General features: G+C 47.6%; 1 protein-coding gene and 9 non-coding genes across 10 annotated transcripts in view; all 10 read left to right on the top strand.

Annotated features, from left to right (window-relative positions):
• Window positions 1–18,512, top strand: part of TRIM44 (tripartite motif containing 44) — a 410,675-nt gene that overhangs the window by 327,901 nt on the left and 64,262 nt on the right. The window lies entirely within an intron of this gene.
• LOC146859770 (U4 spliceosomal RNA) lies at window positions 538–677 on the top strand. Its single transcript, XR_014979397.1, has one exon. It is a non-coding gene; the product is annotated as a U4 spliceosomal RNA (small nuclear RNA).
• On the top strand, window positions 2,631–2,770 carry LOC146859769 (U4 spliceosomal RNA). Its single transcript, XR_014979404.1, has one exon. It is a non-coding gene; the product is annotated as a U4 spliceosomal RNA (small nuclear RNA).
• LOC146859768 (U4 spliceosomal RNA) lies at window positions 4,686–4,825 on the top strand. The gene has a single exon (XR_014979396.1). It is a non-coding gene; the product is annotated as a U4 spliceosomal RNA (small nuclear RNA).
• On the top strand, window positions 6,715–6,854 carry LOC146859767 (U4 spliceosomal RNA). Its single transcript, XR_014979395.1, has one exon. It is a non-coding gene; the product is annotated as a U4 spliceosomal RNA (small nuclear RNA).
• On the top strand, window positions 8,822–8,961 carry LOC146859766 (U4 spliceosomal RNA). Its single transcript, XR_014979394.1, has one exon. It is a non-coding gene; the product is annotated as a U4 spliceosomal RNA (small nuclear RNA).
• LOC146859765 (U4 spliceosomal RNA) lies at window positions 10,898–11,037 on the top strand. Its single transcript, XR_014979393.1, has one exon. It is a non-coding gene; the product is annotated as a U4 spliceosomal RNA (small nuclear RNA).
• On the top strand, window positions 12,993–13,132 carry LOC146859764 (U4 spliceosomal RNA). The gene has a single exon (XR_014979392.1). It is a non-coding gene; the product is annotated as a U4 spliceosomal RNA (small nuclear RNA).
• Window positions 15,004–15,143, top strand: LOC146859763 (U4 spliceosomal RNA). Its single transcript, XR_014979401.1, has one exon. It is a non-coding gene; the product is annotated as a U4 spliceosomal RNA (small nuclear RNA).
• On the top strand, window positions 17,089–17,228 carry LOC146859762 (U4 spliceosomal RNA). The gene has a single exon (XR_014979391.1). It is a non-coding gene; the product is annotated as a U4 spliceosomal RNA (small nuclear RNA).

The raw sequence follows: 18,512 nt of genomic DNA, 5'->3' as shown, positions 1-18,512 counted from the left end.
AGTCACTCTCTCCTCACTCTCTCTCATCTCTCTCACTCTTTCAGTCACTCTCTCAGAGACAGTCTCTCTCGCACTCTCACTCTTTCAGTCACTCTCTCTCTCACTTTCTCACTCACTCTCTCTCTCGAAGAGACACTCTCTCACTCTCTCTCTCTCTCTTGAAGAGACTCGCTTTCTCTCTCTCAGAAACTTTTTCTCTCTCTCTCTCTCTCTCTTCCTCTTTCTACCTCATCTCTCTCATCTCTCATATCTCTCTCTCTCGAAGAGTCAGTCCTTCTATTGCTGCGAGGAATGTTTGCTCCAGCGGTGACCGGGCCTTTGAATGGGAATGCTAATTAGCATATGTACCCCCAGAATCCTTTGCGCACCATACATCTTTTTATGAGGCTGACAGGTAACAGAGTACAGTTCAGAGTACTGCACCTGTTGTGTTATTGTCATCTGTGTCTCTGAGTGATGTGTGAAGGCGACTTTTGCTCGCTGTAGGTGTCTTAAGTTCCATCTCCGGTGCGTACCTCGAATGACTTACCTGTCTTTAGCTTTGCGCAGTGGCAGTATCGTAGCCAATGAGGTCTAACCGAGGCGCGATTATTGCTTATTGAAAACTTTACCCAATACCCCGCTGTGGCGACTTGAAATATAGTCGACATTGCAATTTTTGACAGTCTCCAAGGAGACTGGTTTTACTGTCAAAGAAAGAGAACTAACGAACTGTATAAAACATCCAGACTGGATCTGAATTTGGTGTTTTAAGCCACATTAGGTTATTATAGCCTTAACGTGTTATTAGTATTCATGGGGGGTAAATAAAACGCATTATTCTGGGAAATAACCGAGAGGTTTGTGTTTTTGTCAGCATGTGTATTTAAAAATCCGAAATAAAATCCGACACACACTTTGCCATACCTGACTTAAAGCACCTGTACCCAACTAATTACTACAAAGACATTTATTGGGGTGTGGGGGGGGTTGGGTTGTAACACCCCAAACACCCCCCTGAAGCGACGCCCCTGGCTCTACGTGCCAATGGGAGCAGTGTGGGCACAATAGATTGAGACCCCCTTGAACAACAGTGCCCTCTGTACAGAGCACATAAGAAATTGATAGGTTTGTTGGCTGTGTTGTGTGGGCACAGAGGTATTCTTTGGGGCGGAGCTAGCAATAATCCAGCAGGTGCAGTGGCACCGGGGCCCACTGCATCATAGTTACGGCCTCTACCCACCCAGAGGACGGGGACCCATGTTTACTATTATGTTTAGAATCCTTTGTTATCAGTAAATGTCACCCACTGATCAAATCTAATGTAGTAAATAAAAAAAAATTGTATTGATGAAGTCAACCTTGTTATATTATAATGTTATTTTATTCAAAACTATAGAATTACACCTAAATGATAACGGACTCCAATCTAACAAAATAAAGGCAATTCAAATACACCACCACTATAACTTATTAACCCCTTCGCCGCGGCGGGAATTCCGCCGCGGCGCTGGGGGTGCGGGGGGGCAGCGCGGTGGCCCGGTGCTCATGACGGAGCCGCTCCGTCATGAGCCACAGTTGAGCTGTGCTCATGACGGAACGGTTCCGTCATGACTCCGCCCAGTTGTGTTGTCCCCCCGCACAGGCGGGGAAACAGCGCCGCGTGGGCGGAGCGGCCGCCAACGGTCGTGTCATGACGGAACCGTTCCGTCATGAGCACACGGCAACCGTGGCTCATGACGGAGCGGTTCCGTCATGAGCGGGGAAGGGGTTAAATGTCATAGTTTTAAACCATTACTAGTATTCATGCCTCCCTCTGCCCTGACTTTGTTGGCAGGGAGCAAGCCACCTCCGTGTGGACAAAAACCTCTCCTGCCCTGAGGGAGCAATAAGCGTCTCTCTCTCTCTCTCTCTCTCTCTCTCTCTCCCTCTCTCTCTCTCTCTCTCTCTCTCTCTCTCTCTCTCTCTCTCTCTCTCCTCTCTCTCTCTCTCTCTCTCGCTCTCTCTCTCTCTCTCTCTCCTTCTCTCTCTCTCTCTCTCTCTCTCTCTCTCTCTCTCTCTCTCTCTCTCTCTCTCTCTCTCCTTCTCACTCTCATTCTCACTCTCATTCTCATCTCTCTCTCTCTCTCACTCACTCATTCTCACTCACTCTTTCAGAGTCACTCTCTCAGAGACACTCTCTCTCACACTCTCACTCTGTCAGTCACTCTCTCTCACTTTCTCACTCTCTCTCGAAGAGACACTCTCTCACTCTCTCTCTCTCTCTTGAAGAGACTCGCTTTCTCTCTCTCAGAAACTTTTTCTCTCTCTCTCTTCCTCTCTCTCTCTTTCTACCTCATCTCTCTCTCTCTCATCTCTCATATCTCTCTCTCTCGAAGAGTCAGTCCTTCTATTGCTGCGAGGAATGTTTGCTCCAGCGGTGACCGGGCCCTTTGAATGGGAATGCTAATTAGCATATGTACCCCCAGAATCCTTTGCGCACCATACATCTTTTTATGAGGCTGACAGGTAACAGAGTACAGTTCAGAGTACTGCACCTGTTGTGTTATTGTCATCTGTGTCTCTGAGTGATGTGTGAAGGCGACTTTTGCTCGCTGTAGGTGTCTTAAGTTCCATCTCCGGTGCGTACCTCGAATGACTTACCTGTCTTTAGCTTTGCGCAGTAGCAGTATCGTAGCCAATGAGGTCTAACCGAGGCGCGATTATTGCTTATTGAAAACTTTGCCCAATACCCCGCTGTGGCGACTTGAAATATAGTCGACATTGCAATTTTTGACAGTCTCCAAGGAGACTGGTTTTACTGTCAAAGAAAGAGAACTAACGAACTGTATAAAACATCCGGACTGGATCTGAATTTGGTGTTTTAACCACATTAGGTTATTATAGCCTTAACGTGTTATTGCCTTAACGTGTTATTAGTATTCATGGGGGGTAAATAAAACACATTATTCTGGGAAATAACCGAGAGTTTTGTGTTTTTGTCAGCATGTGTATTTAAAAATCCGAAATAAAATCCGACACACACTTTGCCATACCTGACTTAAAGCACCTGTACCCAACTAATTACTACAAAGACATTTATTGGGGTGTGGGGGGGGTTGGGTTGTAACACCCCAAACACCCCCCTGAAGCGACGCCCCTGGCTAAACGTGCCAATGGGAGCAGTGTGGGCACAATAGATTGAGACCCCCTTGAACAACAGTGCCCTCTGTACAGAGCACATAAGAAATTGATAGGTTTGTTGGCTGTGTTGTGTGGGCACAGAGGTATTCTTTGGGGCGGAGCTAGCAATAATCCAGCAGGTGCAGTGGCACCGGGGCCCACTGCATCATAGTTACGGCCTCTACCCACCCAGAGGACGGGGACCCATGTTTACTATTATGTTTAGAATCCTTTGTTATCAGTAAATGTCACCCACTGATCAAATCTAATGTAGTAAATAAAAAAAAGTTGTATTGATGAAGTCAACCTTGTTATATTATAATGTTATTTTATTCAAAACTATAGAATTACACCTAAATGATAACGGACTCCAATCTAACAAAATAAAGGCAATTCAAATACACCACCACTATAACTTATTAACCCCTTCGCCGCGGCGGGAATTCCGCCGCGGTGCGGGGGGGCAGCGCGGTGGCCCGGTGCTCATGACGGAGCCGCTCCGTCATGAGCCACAGTTGAGCTGTGCTCATGACGGAACGGTTCCGTCATGACTCCGCCCAGTTGTGTTGTCCCCCCGCACAGGCGGGGAAACAGCGCCGCGTGGGCGGAGCGGCCGCCAACGGTCGTGTCATGACGGAACCGTTCCGTCATGAGCATATGGCAACCGTGGCTCATGACGGAGCGGTTCCGTCATGAGCGGGGAAGGGGTTAAATGTCATAGTTTTAAACCATTACTAGTATTCATGCCTCCCTCTGCCCTGACTTTGTTGGCAGGGAGCAAGCCACCTCCGTGTGGACAAAAACCTCTCCTGCCCTGAGGGAGCAATAAGCGTCTCTCTCTCTCTCTCTCTCTCTCTCTCTCTCTCTGTCTCTCTCTGTCTCTCTCTCTGTCTCTCTCTGTCTCTCTCTGTCTCTCTCTCTCTCTCTCTCTCTCTCTCTCTCATTCTCATTCTCATTCTCATTCTCACTCTCACTCTCACTCTCACTCTCATTCTCACTCTCTCTCTCTCTCTCTCTCACTCATTCTCACTCACTCTTTCAGAGTCACTCTCTCAGAGACACTCTCTCTCACACTCTCACTCTGTCAGTCACTCTCTCTCTCACTTTCTCACTCTCTCTCGAAGAGACACTCTCTCACTCTCTCTCTCTCTCTCTTGAAGAGACTCGCTTTCTCTCTCTCAGAAACTTTTTCTCTCTCTCTCTCTCTTCCTCTCTCTCTCTTTCTACCTCATCTCTCTCTCTCTCATCTCTCATATCTCTCTCTCTCGAAGAGTCAGTCCTTCTATTGCTGCGAGGAATGTTTGCTCCAGCGGTGACCGGGCCCTTTGAATGGGAATGCTAATTAGCATATGTACCCCCAGAATCCTTTGCGCACCATACATCTTTTTATGAGGCTGACAGGTAACAGAGTACAGTTCAGAGTACTGCACCTGTTGTGTTATTGTCATCTGTGTCTCTGAGTGATGTGTGAAGGCGACTTTTGCTCGCTGTAGGTGTCTTAAGTTCCATCTCCGGTGCGTACCTCGAATGACTTACCTGTCTTTAGCTTTGCGCAGTGGCAGTATCGTAGCCAATGAGGTCTAACCGAGGCGCGATTATTGCTTATTGAAAACTTTACCCAATACCCCGCTGTGGCGACTTGAAATATAGTCGACATTGCAATTTTTGACAGTCTCCAAGGAGACTGGTTTTACTGTCAAAGAAAGAGAACTAACGAACTGTATAAAACATCCGGACTGGATCTGAATTTGGTGTTTTAACCACATTAGGTTATTATAGCCTTAACGTGTTATTAGTATTCATGGGGGGTAAATAAAACACATTATTCTGGGAAATAACCGAGAGTTTTGTGTTTTTGTCAGCATGTGTATTTAAAAATCCGAAATAAAATCCGACACACACTTTGCCATACCTGACTTAAAGCACCTGTACCCAACTAATTACTACAAAGACATTTATTGGGGTGTGGGGGGGGTTTGGTTGTAACACCCCAAACACCCCCCTGAAGCGACGCCCCTGGCTAAACGTGCCAATGGGAGCAGTGTGGGCACAATAGATTGAGACCCCCTTGAACAACAGTGCCCTCTGTACAGAGCACATAAGAAATTGATAGGTTTGTTGGCTGTGTTGTGTGGGCACAGAGGTATTCTTTGGGGCGGAGCTAGCAATAATCCAGCAGGTGCAGTGGCACCGGGGCCCACTGCATCATAGTTACGGCCTCTACCCACCCAGAGGACGGGGACCCATGTTTACTATTATGTTTAGAATCCTTTGTTATCAGTAAATGTCACCCACTGATCAAATCTAATGTAGTAAATAAAAAAAAGTTGTATTGATGAAGTCAACCTTGTTATATTATAATGTTATTTTATTCAAAACTATAGAATTACACCTAAATGATAACGGACTCCAATCTAACAAAATAAAGGCAATTCAAATACACCACCACTATAACTTATTAACCCCTTCGCCGCGGCGGGAATTCCGCCGCGGTGCGGGGGGGCAGCGCGGTGGCCCGGTGCTCATGACGGAGCCGCTCCGTCATGAGCCACAGTTGAGCTGTGCTCATGACGGAACGGTTCCGTCATGACTCCGCCCAGTTGTGTTGTCCCCCCGCACAGGCGGGGAAACAGCGCCGCGTGGGCGGAGCGGCCGCCAACGGTCGTGTCATGACGGAACCGTTCCGTCATGAGCATATGGCAACCGTGGCTCATGACGGAGCGGTTCCGTCATGAGCGGGGAAGGGGTTAAATGTCATAGTTTTAAACCATTACTAGTATTCATGCCTCCCTCTGCCCTGACTTTGTTGGCAGGGAGCAAGCCACCTCCGTGTGGACAAAAACCTCTCCTGCCCTGAGGGAGCAATAAGCGTCTCTCTCTCTCTCTCTCTCTCTCTCTCTCTCTCTCTCTCTCTCTCTCTCTCTCTCTCTCTCTCTCTCTGTCTCTCTCTGTCTCTCTCTCTCTCTCTCTCTCATTCTCATTCTCATTCTCATTCTCACTCTCACTCTCACTCTCACTCTCATTCTCACTCTCTCTCTCTCTCTCTCTCACTCATTCTCACTCACTCTTTCAGAGTCACTCTCTCAGAGACACTCTCTCTCACACTCTCACTCTGTCAGTCACTCTCTCTCTCACTTTCTCACTCTCTCTCGAAGAGACACTCTCTCACTCTCTCTCTCTCTCTTGAAGAGACTCGCTTTCTCTCTCTCAGAAACTTTTTCTCTCTCTCTCTCTCTTCCTCTCTCTCTCTTTCTACCTCATCTCTCTCTCTCTCATCTCTCATATCTCTCTCTCTCGAAGAGTCAGTCCTTCTATTGCTGCGAGGAATGTTTGCTCCAGCGGTGACCGGGCCCTTTGAATGGGAATGCTAATTAGCATATGTACCCCCAGAATCCTTTGCGCACCATACATCTTTTTATGAGGCTGACAGGTAACAGAGTACAGTTCAGAGTACTGCACCTGTTGTGTTATTGTCATCTGTGTCTCTGAGTGATGTGTGAAGGCGACTTTTGCTCGCTGTAGGTGTCTTAAGTTCCATCTCCGGTGCGTACCTCGAATGACTTACCTGTCTTTAGCTTTGCGCAGTGGCAGTATCGTAGCCAATGAGGTCTAACCGAGGCGCGATTATTGCTTATTGAAAACTTTACCCAATACCCCGCTGTGGCGACTTGAAATATAGTCGACATTGCAATTTTTGACAGTCTCCAAGGAGACTGGTTTTACTGTCAAAGAAAGAGAACTAACGAACTGTATAAAACATCCAGACTGGATCTGAATTTGGTGTTTTAACCACATTAGGTTATTATAGCCTTAACGTGTTATTAGTATTCATGGGGGGTAAATAAAACGCATTATTCTGGGAAATAACCGAGAGGTTTGTGTTTTTGTCAGCATGTGTATTTAAAAATCCGAAATAAAATCCGACACACACTTTGCCATACCTGACTTAAAGCACCTGTACCCAACTAATTACTACAAAGACATTTATTGGGGTGTGGGGGGGGTTGGGTTGTAACACCCCAAACACCCCCCTGAAGCGACGCCCCTGGCTAAACGTGCCAATGGGAGCAGTGTGGGCACAATAGATTGAGACCCCCTTGAACAACAGTGCCCTCTGTACAGAGCACATAAGAAATTGATAGGTTTGTTGGCTGTGTTGTGTGGGCACAGAGGTATTCTTTGGGGCGGAGCTAGCAATAATCCAGCAGGTGCAGTGGCACCGGGGCCCACTGCATCATAGTTACGGCCTCTACCCACCCAGAGGACGGGGACCCATGTTTACTATTATGTTTAGAATCCTTTGTTATCAGTAAATGTCACCCACTGATCAAATCTAATGTAGTAAATAAAAAAAAATTGTATTGATGAAGTCAACCTTGTTATATTAAAATGTTATTTTATTCAAAACTATAGAATTACACCTAAATGATAACGGACTCCAATCTAACAAAATAAAGGCAATTCAAATACACCACCACTATAACTTATTAACCCCTTCGCCGCGGCGGGAATTCCGCCGCGGCGCTGGGGGGTGCGGGGGGGCAGCGCGGTGGCCCGGTGCTCATGACGGAGCCGCTCCGTCATGAGCCACAGTTGAGCTGTGCTCATGACGGAACGGTTCCGTCATGACTCCGCCCAGTTGTGTTGTCCCCCCGCACAGGCGGGGAAACAGCGCCGCGTGGGCGGAGCGGCCGCCAACGGTCGTGTCATGACGGAACCGTTCCGTCATGAGCACACGGCAACCGTGGCTCATGACGGAGCGGTTCCGTCATGAGCGGGGAAGGGGTTAAATGTCATAGTTTTAAACCATTACTAGTATTCATGCCTCCCTCTGCCCTGACTTTGTTGGCAGGGAGCAAGCCACCTCCGTGTGGACAAAAACCTCTCCTGCCCTGAGGGAGCAATAAGCGTCTCTCTCTCTCTCTCTCTCTCTCTCTCTCTCTCTCTCTCTCTCTCTCTCTCTCTCTCTCTCTCCCTCTCTCTCTCTCTCTCTCTCTCTCTCTCTCTATCTCTCTCTCTCTCTCTCTCTCTCCTTCTCTCTCTCTCTCTCTCTCTCCTTCTCTCTCTCTCTCTCTCTCCTTCTCTCTCTCTCCTTCTCTCTCACTCTCATTCTCACTCTCATTCTCACTCTCTCTCTCTCTCTCTCTCTCTCACTCACTCATTCTCACTCACTCTTTCAGAGTCACTCTCTCAGAGACACTCTCTCTCACACTCTCACTCTGTCAGTCACTCTCTCTCTCACTTTCTCACTCTCTCTCGAAGAGACACTCTCTCACTCTCTCTCTCTCTCTTGAAGAGACTCGCTTTCTCTATCTCAGAAACTTTTTCTCTCTCTCTCTCTCTTCCTCTCTCTCTCTTTCTACCTCATCTCTCTCTCTCTCATCTCTCATATCTCTCTCTCTCGAAGAGTCAGTCCTTCTATTGCTGCGAGGAATGTTTGCTCCAGCGGTGACCGGGCCCTTTGAATGGGAATGCTAATTAGCATATGTACCCCCAGAATCCTTTGCGCACCATACATCTTTTTATGAGGCTGACAGGTAACAGAGTACAGTTCAGAGTACTGCACCTGTTGTGTTATTGTCATCTGTGTCTCTGAGTGATGTGTGAAGGCGACTTTTGCTCGCTGTAGGTGTCTTAAGTTCCATCTCCGGTGCGTACCTCGAATGACTTACCTGTCTTTAGCTTTGCGCAGTGGCAGTATCGTAGCCAATGAGGTCTAACCGAGGCGCGATTATTGCTTATTGAAAACTTTACCCAATACCCCGCTGTGGCGACTTGAAATATAGTCGACATTGCAATTTTTGACAGTCTCCAAGGAGACTGGTTTTACTGTCAAAGAAAGAGAACTAACGAACTGTATAAAACATCCGGACTGGATCTGAATTTGGTGTTTTAACCACATTAGGTTATTATAGCCTTAACGTGTTATTAGTATTCATGGGGGGTAAATAAAACACATTATTCTGGGAAATAACCGAGAGTTTTGTGTTTTTGTCAGCATGTGTATTTAAAAATCCGAAATAAAATCCGACACACACTTTGCCATACCTGACTTAAAGCACCTGTACCCAACTAATTACTACAAAGACATTTATTGGGGTGTGGGGGGGGTTGGGTTGTAACACCCCAAACACCCCCCTGAAGCGACGCCCCTGGCTAAACGTGCCAATGGGAGCAGTGTGGGCACAATAGATTGAGACCCCCTTGAACAACAGTGCCCTCTGTACAGAGCACATAAGAAATTGATAGGTTTGTTGGCTGTGTTGTGTGGGCACAGAGGTATTCTTTGGGGCGGAGCTAGCAATAATCCAGCAGGTGCAGTGGCACCGGGGCCCACTGCATCATAGTTACGGCCTCTACCCACCCAGAGGACGGGGACCCATGTTTACTATTATGTTTAGAATCCTTTGTTATCAGTAAATGTCACCCACTGATCAAATCTAATGTAGTAAATAAAAAAAAGTTGTATTGATGAAGTCAACCTTGTTATATTATAATGTTATTTTATTCAAAACTATAGAATTACACCTAAATGATAACGGACTCCAATCTAACAAAATAAAGGCAATTCAAATACACCACCACTATAACTTATTAACCCCTTCGCCGCGGGCGGGAATTCCGCCGCGGTGCGGGGGGGCAGCGCGGTGGCCCGGTGCTCATGACGGAGCCGCTCCGTCATGAGCCACAGTTGAGCTGTGCTCATGACGGAACGGTTCCGTCATGACTCCGCCCAGTTGTGTTGTCCCCCCGCACAGGCGGGGAAACAGCGCCGCGTGGGCGGAGCGGCCGCCAACGGTCGTGTCATGACGGAACCGTTCCGTCATGAGCATATGGCAACCGTGGCTCATGACGGAGCGGTTCCGTCATGAGCGGGGAAGGGGTTAAATGTCATAGTTTTAAACCATTACTAGTATTCATGCCTCCCTCTGCCCTGACTTTGTTGGCAGGGAGCAAGCCACCTCCGTGTGGACAAAAACCTCTCCTGCCCTGAGGGAGCAATAAGCGTCTCTCTCTCTCTCTCTCTCTCTCTCTCTCTCTCTCTCTCTCTCTCTCTCTCTCTCTCTCTCTCTCTCTGTCTCTCTCTGTCTCTCTCTCTGTCTCTCTCTGTCTCTCTCTGTCTCTCTCTCTCTCTCTCTCTCTCTCTCTCTCTCTCATTCTCATTCTCATTCTCATTCTCACTCTCACTCTCACTCTCACTCTCATTCTCACTCTCTCTCTCTCTCTCTCTCACTCATTCTCACTCACTCTTTCAGAGTCACTCTCTCAGAGACACTCTCTCTCACACTCTCACTCTGTCAGTCACTCTCTCTCTCACTTTCTCACTCTCTCTCGAAGAGACACTCTCTCACTCTCTCTCTCTCTCTTGAAGAGACTCGCTTTCTCTCTCTCAGAAACTTTTTCTCTCTCTCTCTCTCTTCCTCTCTCTCTCTTTCTACCTCATCTCTCTCTCTCTCATCTCTCATATCTCTCTCTCTCGAAGAGTCAGTCCTTCTATTGCTGCGAGGAATGTTTGCTCCAGCGGTGACCGGGCCCTTTGAATGGGAATGCTAATTAGCATATGTACCCCCAGAATCCTTTGCGCACCATACATCTTTTTATGAGGCTGACAGGTAACAGAGTACAGTTCAGAGTACTGCACCTGTTGTGTTATTGTCATCTGTGTCTCTGAGTGATGTGTGAAGGCGACTTTTGCTCGCTGTAGGTGTCTTAAGTTCCATCTCCGGTGCGTACCTCGAATGACTTACCTGTCTTTAGCTTTGCGCAGTGGCAGTATCGTAGCCAATGAGGTCTAACCGAGGCGCGATTATTGCTTATTGAAAACTTTACCCAATACCCCGCTGTGGCGACTTGAAATATAGTCGACATTGCAATTTTTGACAGTCTCCAAGGAGACTGGTTTTACTGTCAAAGAAAGAGAACTAACGAACTGTATAAAACATCCAGACTGGATCTGAATTTGGTGTTTTAACCACATTAGGTTATTATAGCCTTAACGTGTTATTAGTATTCATGGGCGGTAAATAAAACGCATTATTCTGGGAAATAACCGAGAGGTTTGTGTTTTTGTCAGCATGTGTATTTAAAAATCCGAAATAAAATCCGACACACACTTTGCCATACCTGACTTAAAGCACCTGTACCCAACTAATTACTACAAAGACATTTATTGGGGTGTGGGGGGGGTTGGGTTGTAACACCCCAAACACCCCCCTGAAGCGACGCCCCTGGCTAAACGTGCCAATGGGAGCAGTGTGGGCACAATAGATTGAGACCCCCTTGAACAACAGTGCCCTCTGTACAGAGCACATAAGAAATTGATAGGTTTGTTGGCTGTGTTGTGTGGGCACAGAGGTATTCTTTGGGGCGGAGCTAGCAATAATCCAGCAGGTGCAGTAGCACCGGGGCCCACTGCATCATAGTTACGGCCTCTACCCACCCAGAGGACGGGGACCCATGTTTACTATTATGTTTAGAATCCTTTGTTATCAGTAAATGTCACCCACTGATCAAATCTAATGTAGTAAATAAAAAAAAATTGTATTGATGAAGTCAACCTTGTTATATTATAATGTTATTTTATTCAAAACTATAGAATTACACCTAAATGATAACGGACTCCAATCTAACAAAATAAAGGCAATTCAAATACACCACCACTATAACTTATTAACCCCTTCGCCGCGGCGGGAATTCCGCCGCGGCGCTGGGGGGTGCGGGGGGGCAGCGCGGTGGCCCGGTGCTCATGACGGAGCCGCTCCGTCATGAGCCACAGTTGAGCTGTGCTCATGACGGAACGGTTCCGTCATGACTCCGCCCAGTTGTGTTGTCCCCCCGCACAGGCGGGGAAACAGCGCCGCGTGGGCGGAGCGGCCGCCAACGGTCGTGTCATGACGGAACCGTTCCGTCATGAGCACACGGCAACCGTGGCTCATGACGGAGCGGTTCCGTCATGAGCGGGGAAGGGGTTAAATGTCATAGTTTTAAACCATTACTAGTATTCATGCCTCCCTCTGCCCTGACTTTGTTGGCAGGGAGCAAGCCACCTCCGTGTGGACAAAAACCTCTCCTGCCCTGAGGGAGCAATAAGCGTCTCTCTCTCTCTCTCTCTCTCTCTCTCTCTCTCTCTCTCTCTCTCTCTCTCTCTCTCTCTCCCTCTCTCTCTCTCTCTCTCTCTCTCTCTCTCCTTCTCTCTCTCTCTCCTTCTCTCTCTCTCTCTCTCTCTCTCCTTCTCTCTCTCTCTCCTTCTCTCTCTCTCTCCTTCTCTCTCACTCTCATTCTCACTCTCATTCTCACTCTCTCTCTCTCTCTCTCTCTCTCTCACTCACTCATTCTCACTCACTCTTTCAGAGTCACTCTCTCAGAGACACTCTCTCTCACACTCTCACTCTGTCAGTCACTCTCTCTCTCACTTTCTCACTCTCTCTCGAAGAGACACTCTCTCACTCTCTCTCTCTCTCTTGAAGAGACTCGCTTTCTCTCTCTCAGAAACTTTTTCTCTCTCTCTCTCTCTTCCTCTCTCTCTCTTTCTACCTCATCTCTCTCTCTCTCATCTCTCATATCTCTCTCTCTCGAAGAGTCAGTCCTTCTATTGCTGCGAGGAATGTTTGCTCCAGCGGTGACCGGGCCCTTTGAATGGGAATGCTAATTAGCATATGTACCCCCAGAATCCTTTGCGCACCATACATCTTTTTATGAGGCTGACAGGTAACAGAGTACAGTTCAGAGTACTGCACCTGTTGTGTTATTGTCATCTGTGTCTCTGAGTGATGTGTGAAGGCGACTTTTGCTCGCTGTAGGTGTCTTAAGTTCCATCTCCGGTGCGTACCTCGAATGACTTACCTGTCTTTAGCTTTGCGCAGTGGCAGTATCGTAGCCAATGAGGTCTAACCGAGGCGCGATTATTGCTTATTGAAAACTTTACCCAATACCCCGCTGTGGCGACTTGAAATATAGTCGACATTGCAATTTTTGACAGTCTCCAAGGAGACTGGTTTTACTGTCAAAGAAAGAGAACTAACGAACTGTATAAAACATCCGGACTGGATCTGAATTTGGTGTTTTAACCACATTAGGTTATTATAGCCTTAACGTGTTATTAGTATTCATGGGGGGTAAATAAAACACATTATTCTGGGAAATAACCGAGAGTTTTGTGTTTTTGTCAGCATGTGTATTTAAAAATCCGAAATAAAATCCGACACACACTTTGCCATACCTGACTTAAAGCACCTGTACCCAACTAATTACTACAAAGACATTTATTGGGGTGTGGGGGGGGTTTGGTTGTAACACCCCAAACACCCCCCTGAAGCGACGCCCCTGGCTAAACGTGCCAATGGGAGCAGTGTGGGCACAATAGATTGAGACCCCCTTGAACAACAGTGCCCTCTGTACAGAGCACATAAGAAATTGATAGGTTTGTTGGCTGTGTTGTGTGGGCACAGAGGTATTCTTTGGGGCGGAGCTAGCAATAATCCAGCAGGTGCAGTGGCACCGGGGCCCACTGCATCATAGTTACGGCCTCTACCCACCCAGAGGACGGGGACCCATGTTTACTATTATGTTTAGAATCCTTTGTTATCAGTAAATGTCACCCACTGATCAAATCTAATGTAGTAAATAAAAAAAAGTTGTATTGATGAAGTCAACCTTGTTATATTATAATGTTATTTTATTCAAAACTATAGAATTACACCTAAATGATAACGGACTCCAATCTAACAAAATAAAGGCAATTCAAATACACCACCACTATAACTTATTAACCCCTTCGCCGCGGCGGGAATTCCGCCGCGGTGCGGGGGGGCAGCGCGGTGGCCCGGTGCTCATGACGGAGCCGCTCCGTCATGAGCCACAGTTGAGCTGTGCTCATGACGGAACGGTTCCGTCATGACTCCGCCCAGTTGTGTTGTCCCCCCGCACAGGCGGGGAAACAGCGCCGCGTGGGCGGAGCGGCCGCCAACGGTCGTGTCATGACGGAACCGTTCCGTCATGAGCATATGGCAACCGTGGCTCATGACGGAGCGGTTCCGTCATGAGCGGGGAAGGGGTTAAATGTCATAGTTTTAAACCATTACTAGTATTCATGCCTCCCTCTGCCCTGACTTTGTTGGCAGGGAGCAAGCCACCTCCGTGTGGACAAAAACCTCTCCTGCCCTGAGGGAGCAATAAGCGTCTCTCTCTCTCTCTCTCTCTCTCTCTCTCTCTCTCTCTCTGTCTCTCTCTGTCTCTCTCTGTCTCTCTCTCTCTCTCTCTCTCATTCTCATTCTCATTCTCATTCTCACTCTCACTCTCACTCTCACTCTCATTCTCACTCTCTCTCTCTCTCTCTCTCACTCATTCTCACTCACTCTTTCAGAGTCACTCTCTCAGAGACACTCTCTCTCACACTCTCACTCTGTCAGTCACTCTCTCTCTCACTTTCTCACTCTCTCTCGAAGAGACACTCTCTCACTCTCTCTCTCTCTCTTGAAGAGACTCGCTTTCTCTCTCTCAGAAACTTTTTCTCTCTCTCTCTCTCTTCCTCTCTCTCTCTTTCTACCTCATCTCTCTCTCTCTCATCTCTCATATCTCTCTCTCTCGAAGAGTCAGTCCTTCTATTGCTGCGAGGAATGTTTGCTCCAGCGGTGACCGGGCCCTTTGAATGGGAATGCTAATTAGCATATGTACCCCCAGAATCCTTTGCGCACCATACATCTTTTTATGAGGCTGACAGGTAACAGAGTACAGTTCAGAGTACTGCACCTGTTGTGTTATTGTCATCTGTGTCTCTGAGTGATGTGTGAAGGCGACTTTTGCTCGCTGTAGGTGTCTTAAGTTCCATCTCCGGTGCGTACCTCGAATGACTTACCTGTCTTTAGCTTTGCGCAGTGGCAGTATCGTAGCCAATGAGGTCTAACCGAGGCGCGATTATTGCTTATTGAAAACTTTACCCAATACCCCGCTGTGACGACTTGAAATATAGTCGACATTGCAATTTTTGACAGTCTCCAAGGAGACTGGTTTTACTGTCAAAGAAAGAGAACTAACGAACTGTATAAAACATCCAGACTGGATCTGAATTTGGTGTTTTAACCACATTAGGTTATTATAGCCTTAACGTGTTATTAGTATTCATGGGGGGTAAATAAAACGCATTATTCTGGGAAATAACCGAGAGGTTTGTGTTTTTGTCAGCATGTGTATTTAAAAATCCGAAATAAAATCCGACACACACTTTGCCATACCTGACTTAAAGCACCTGTACCCAACTAATTACTACAAAGACATTTATTGGGGTGTGGGGGGGGTTGGGTTGTAACACCCCAAACACCCCCCTGAAGCGACGCCCCTGGCTAAACGTGCCAATGGGAGCAGTGTGGGCACAATAGATTGAGACCCCCTTGAACAACAGTGCCCTCTGTACAGAGCACATAAGAAATTGATAGGTTTGTTGGCTGTGTTGTGTGGGCACAGAGGTATTCTTTGGGGCGGAGCTAGCAATAATCCAGCAGGTGCAGTGGCACCGGGGCCCACTGCATCATAGTTACGGCCTCTACCCACCCAGAGGACGGGGACCCATGTTTACTATTATGTTTAGAATCCTTTGTTATCAGTAAATGTCACCCACTGATCAAATCTAATGTAGTAAATAAAAAAAAATTGTATTGATGAAGTCAACCTTGTTATATTATAATGTTATTTTATTCAAAACTATAGAATTACACCTAAATGATAACGGACTCCAATCTAACAAAATAAAGGCAATTCAAATACACCACCACTATAACTTATTAACCCCTTCGCCGCGGCGGGAATTCCGCCGCGGCGCTGGGGGGTGCGGGGGGGCAGCGCGGTGGCCCGGTGCTCATGACGGAGCCGCTCCGTCATGAGCCACAGTTGAGCTGTGCTCATGACGGAACGGTTCCGTCATGACTCCGCCCAGTTGTGTTGTCCCCCCGCACAGGCGGGGAAACAGCGCCGCGTGGGCGGAGCGGCCGCCAACGGTCGTGTCATGACGGAACCGTTCCGTCATGAGCACACGGCAACCGTGGCTCATGACGGAGCGGTTCCGTCATGAGCGGGGAAGGGGTTAAATGTCATAGTTTTAAACCATTACTAGTATTCATGCCTCCCTCTGCCCTGACTTTGTTGGCAGGGAGCAAGCCACCTCCGTGTGGACAAAAACCTCTCCTGCCCTGAGGGAGCAATAAGCGTCTCTCTCTCTCTCTCTCTCTCTCTCTCTCTCTCTCTCTCTCTCCTCTCTCTCTCTCTCTCTCTCTCTCTCTCTCTCTCTCCTTCTCTCTCTCTCTCCTTCTCTCTCTCTCTCTCTCTCTCTCCTTCTCTCTCTCTCTCCTTCTCTCTCTCTCTCCTTCTCTCTCACTCTCATTCTCACTCTCATTCTCACTCTCTCTCTCTCTCTCTCTCTCTCACTCACTCATTCTCACTCACTCTTTCAGAGTCACTCTCTCAAGAGACACTCTCTCTCACACTCTCACTCTGTCAGTCACTCTCTCTCTCACTTTCTCACTCTCTCTCGAAGAGACACTCTCTCACTCTCTCTCTCTCTCTTGAAGAGACTCGCTTTCTCTCTCTCAGAAACTTTTTCTCTCTCTCTCTCTCTCTTCCTCTCTCTCTCTTTCTACCTCATCTCTCTCTCTCTCATCTCTCATATCTCTCTCTCTCTCGAAGAGTCAGTCCTTCTATTGCTGCGAGGAATGTTTGCTCCAGCGGTGACCGGGCCCTTTGAATGGGAATGCTAATTAGCATATGTACCCCCAGAATCCTTTGCGCACCATACATCTTTTTATGAGGCTGACAGGTAACAGAGTACAGTTCAGAGTACTGCACCTGTTGTGTTATTGTCATCTGTGTCTCTGAGTGATGTGTGAAGGCGACTTTTGCTCGCTGTAGGTGTCTTAAGTTCCATCTCCGGTGCGTACCTCGAATGACTTACCTGTCTTTAGCTTTGCGCAGTGGCAGTATCGTAGCCAATGAGGTCTAACCGAGGCGCGATTATTGCTTATTGAAAACTTTACCCAATACCCCGCTGTGGCGACTTGAAATATAGTCGACATTGCAATTTTTGACAGTCTCCAAGGAGACTGGTTTTACTGTCAAAGAAAGAGAACTAACGAACTGTATAAAACATCCAGACTGGATCTGAATTTGGTGTTTTAACCACATTAGGTTATTATAGCCTTAACGTGTTATTAGTATTCATGGGGGGTAAATAAAACGCATTATTCTGGGAAATAACCGAGAGGTTTGTGTTTTTGTCAGCATGTGTATTTAAAAATCCGAAATAAAATCCGACACACACTTTGCCATACCTGACTTAAAGCACCTGTACCCAACTAATTACTACAAAGACATTTATTGGGGTGTGGGGGGGGTTGGGTTGTAACACCCCAAACACCCCCCTGAAGCGACGCCCCTGGCTAAACGTGCCAATGGGAGCAGTGTGGGCACAATAGATTGAGACCCCCTTGAACAACAGTGCCCTCTGTACAGAGCACATAAGAAATTGATAGGTTTGTTGGCTGTGTTGTGTGGGCACAGAGGTATTCTTTGGGGCGGAGCTAGCAATAATCCAGCAGGTGCAGTGGCACCGGGGCCCACTGCATCATAGTTACGGCCTCTACCCACCCAGAGGACGGGGACCCATGTTTACTATTATGTTTAGAATCCTTTGTTATCAGTAAATGTCACTCACTGATCAAATCTAATGTAGTAAATAAAAAAAAGTTGTATTGATGAAGTCAACCTTGTTATATTATAATGTTATTTTATTCAAAACTATAGAATTACACCTAAATGATAACGGACTCCAATCTAACAAAATAAAGGCAATTCAAATACACCACCACTATAACTTATTAACCCCTTCGCCGCGGCGGGAATTCCGCCGCGGTGCGGGGGGGCAGCGCGGTGGCCCGGTGCTCATGACGGAGCCGCTCCGTCATGAGCCACAGTTGAGCTGTGCTCATGACGGAACGGTTCCGTCATGACTCCGCCCAGTTGTGTTGTCCCCCCGCACAGGCGGGGAAACAGCGCCGCGTGGGCGGAGCGGCCGCCAACGGTCGTGTCATGACGGAACCGTTCCGTCATGAGCATATGGCAACCGTGGCTCATGACGGAGCGGTTCCGTCATGAGCGGGGAAGGGGTTAAATGTCATAGTTTTAAACCATTACTAGTATTCATGCCTCCCTCTGCCCTGACTTTGTTGGCAGGGAGCAAGCCACCTCCGTGTGGACAAAAACCTCTCCTGCCCTGAGGGAGCAATAAGCGTCTCTCTCTCTCTCTCTCTCTCTCTCTCTCTCTCTCTCTCTCTCTGTCTCTCTCTGTCTCTCTCTGTCTCTCTCTCTGTCTCTCTCTGTCTCTCTCT

Source organism: Triturus cristatus, chromosome 3_1, assembly GCF_964204655.1.
Source record: "Triturus cristatus chromosome 3_1, aTriCri1.1, whole genome shotgun sequence".
In the NCBI taxonomy this organism is placed as follows: domain Eukaryota; kingdom Metazoa; phylum Chordata; class Amphibia; order Caudata; family Salamandridae; genus Triturus; species Triturus cristatus.
Note: the sequence above shows the minus strand (reverse complement) of the source record. Positions and strands in the feature narration are given on the sequence as shown.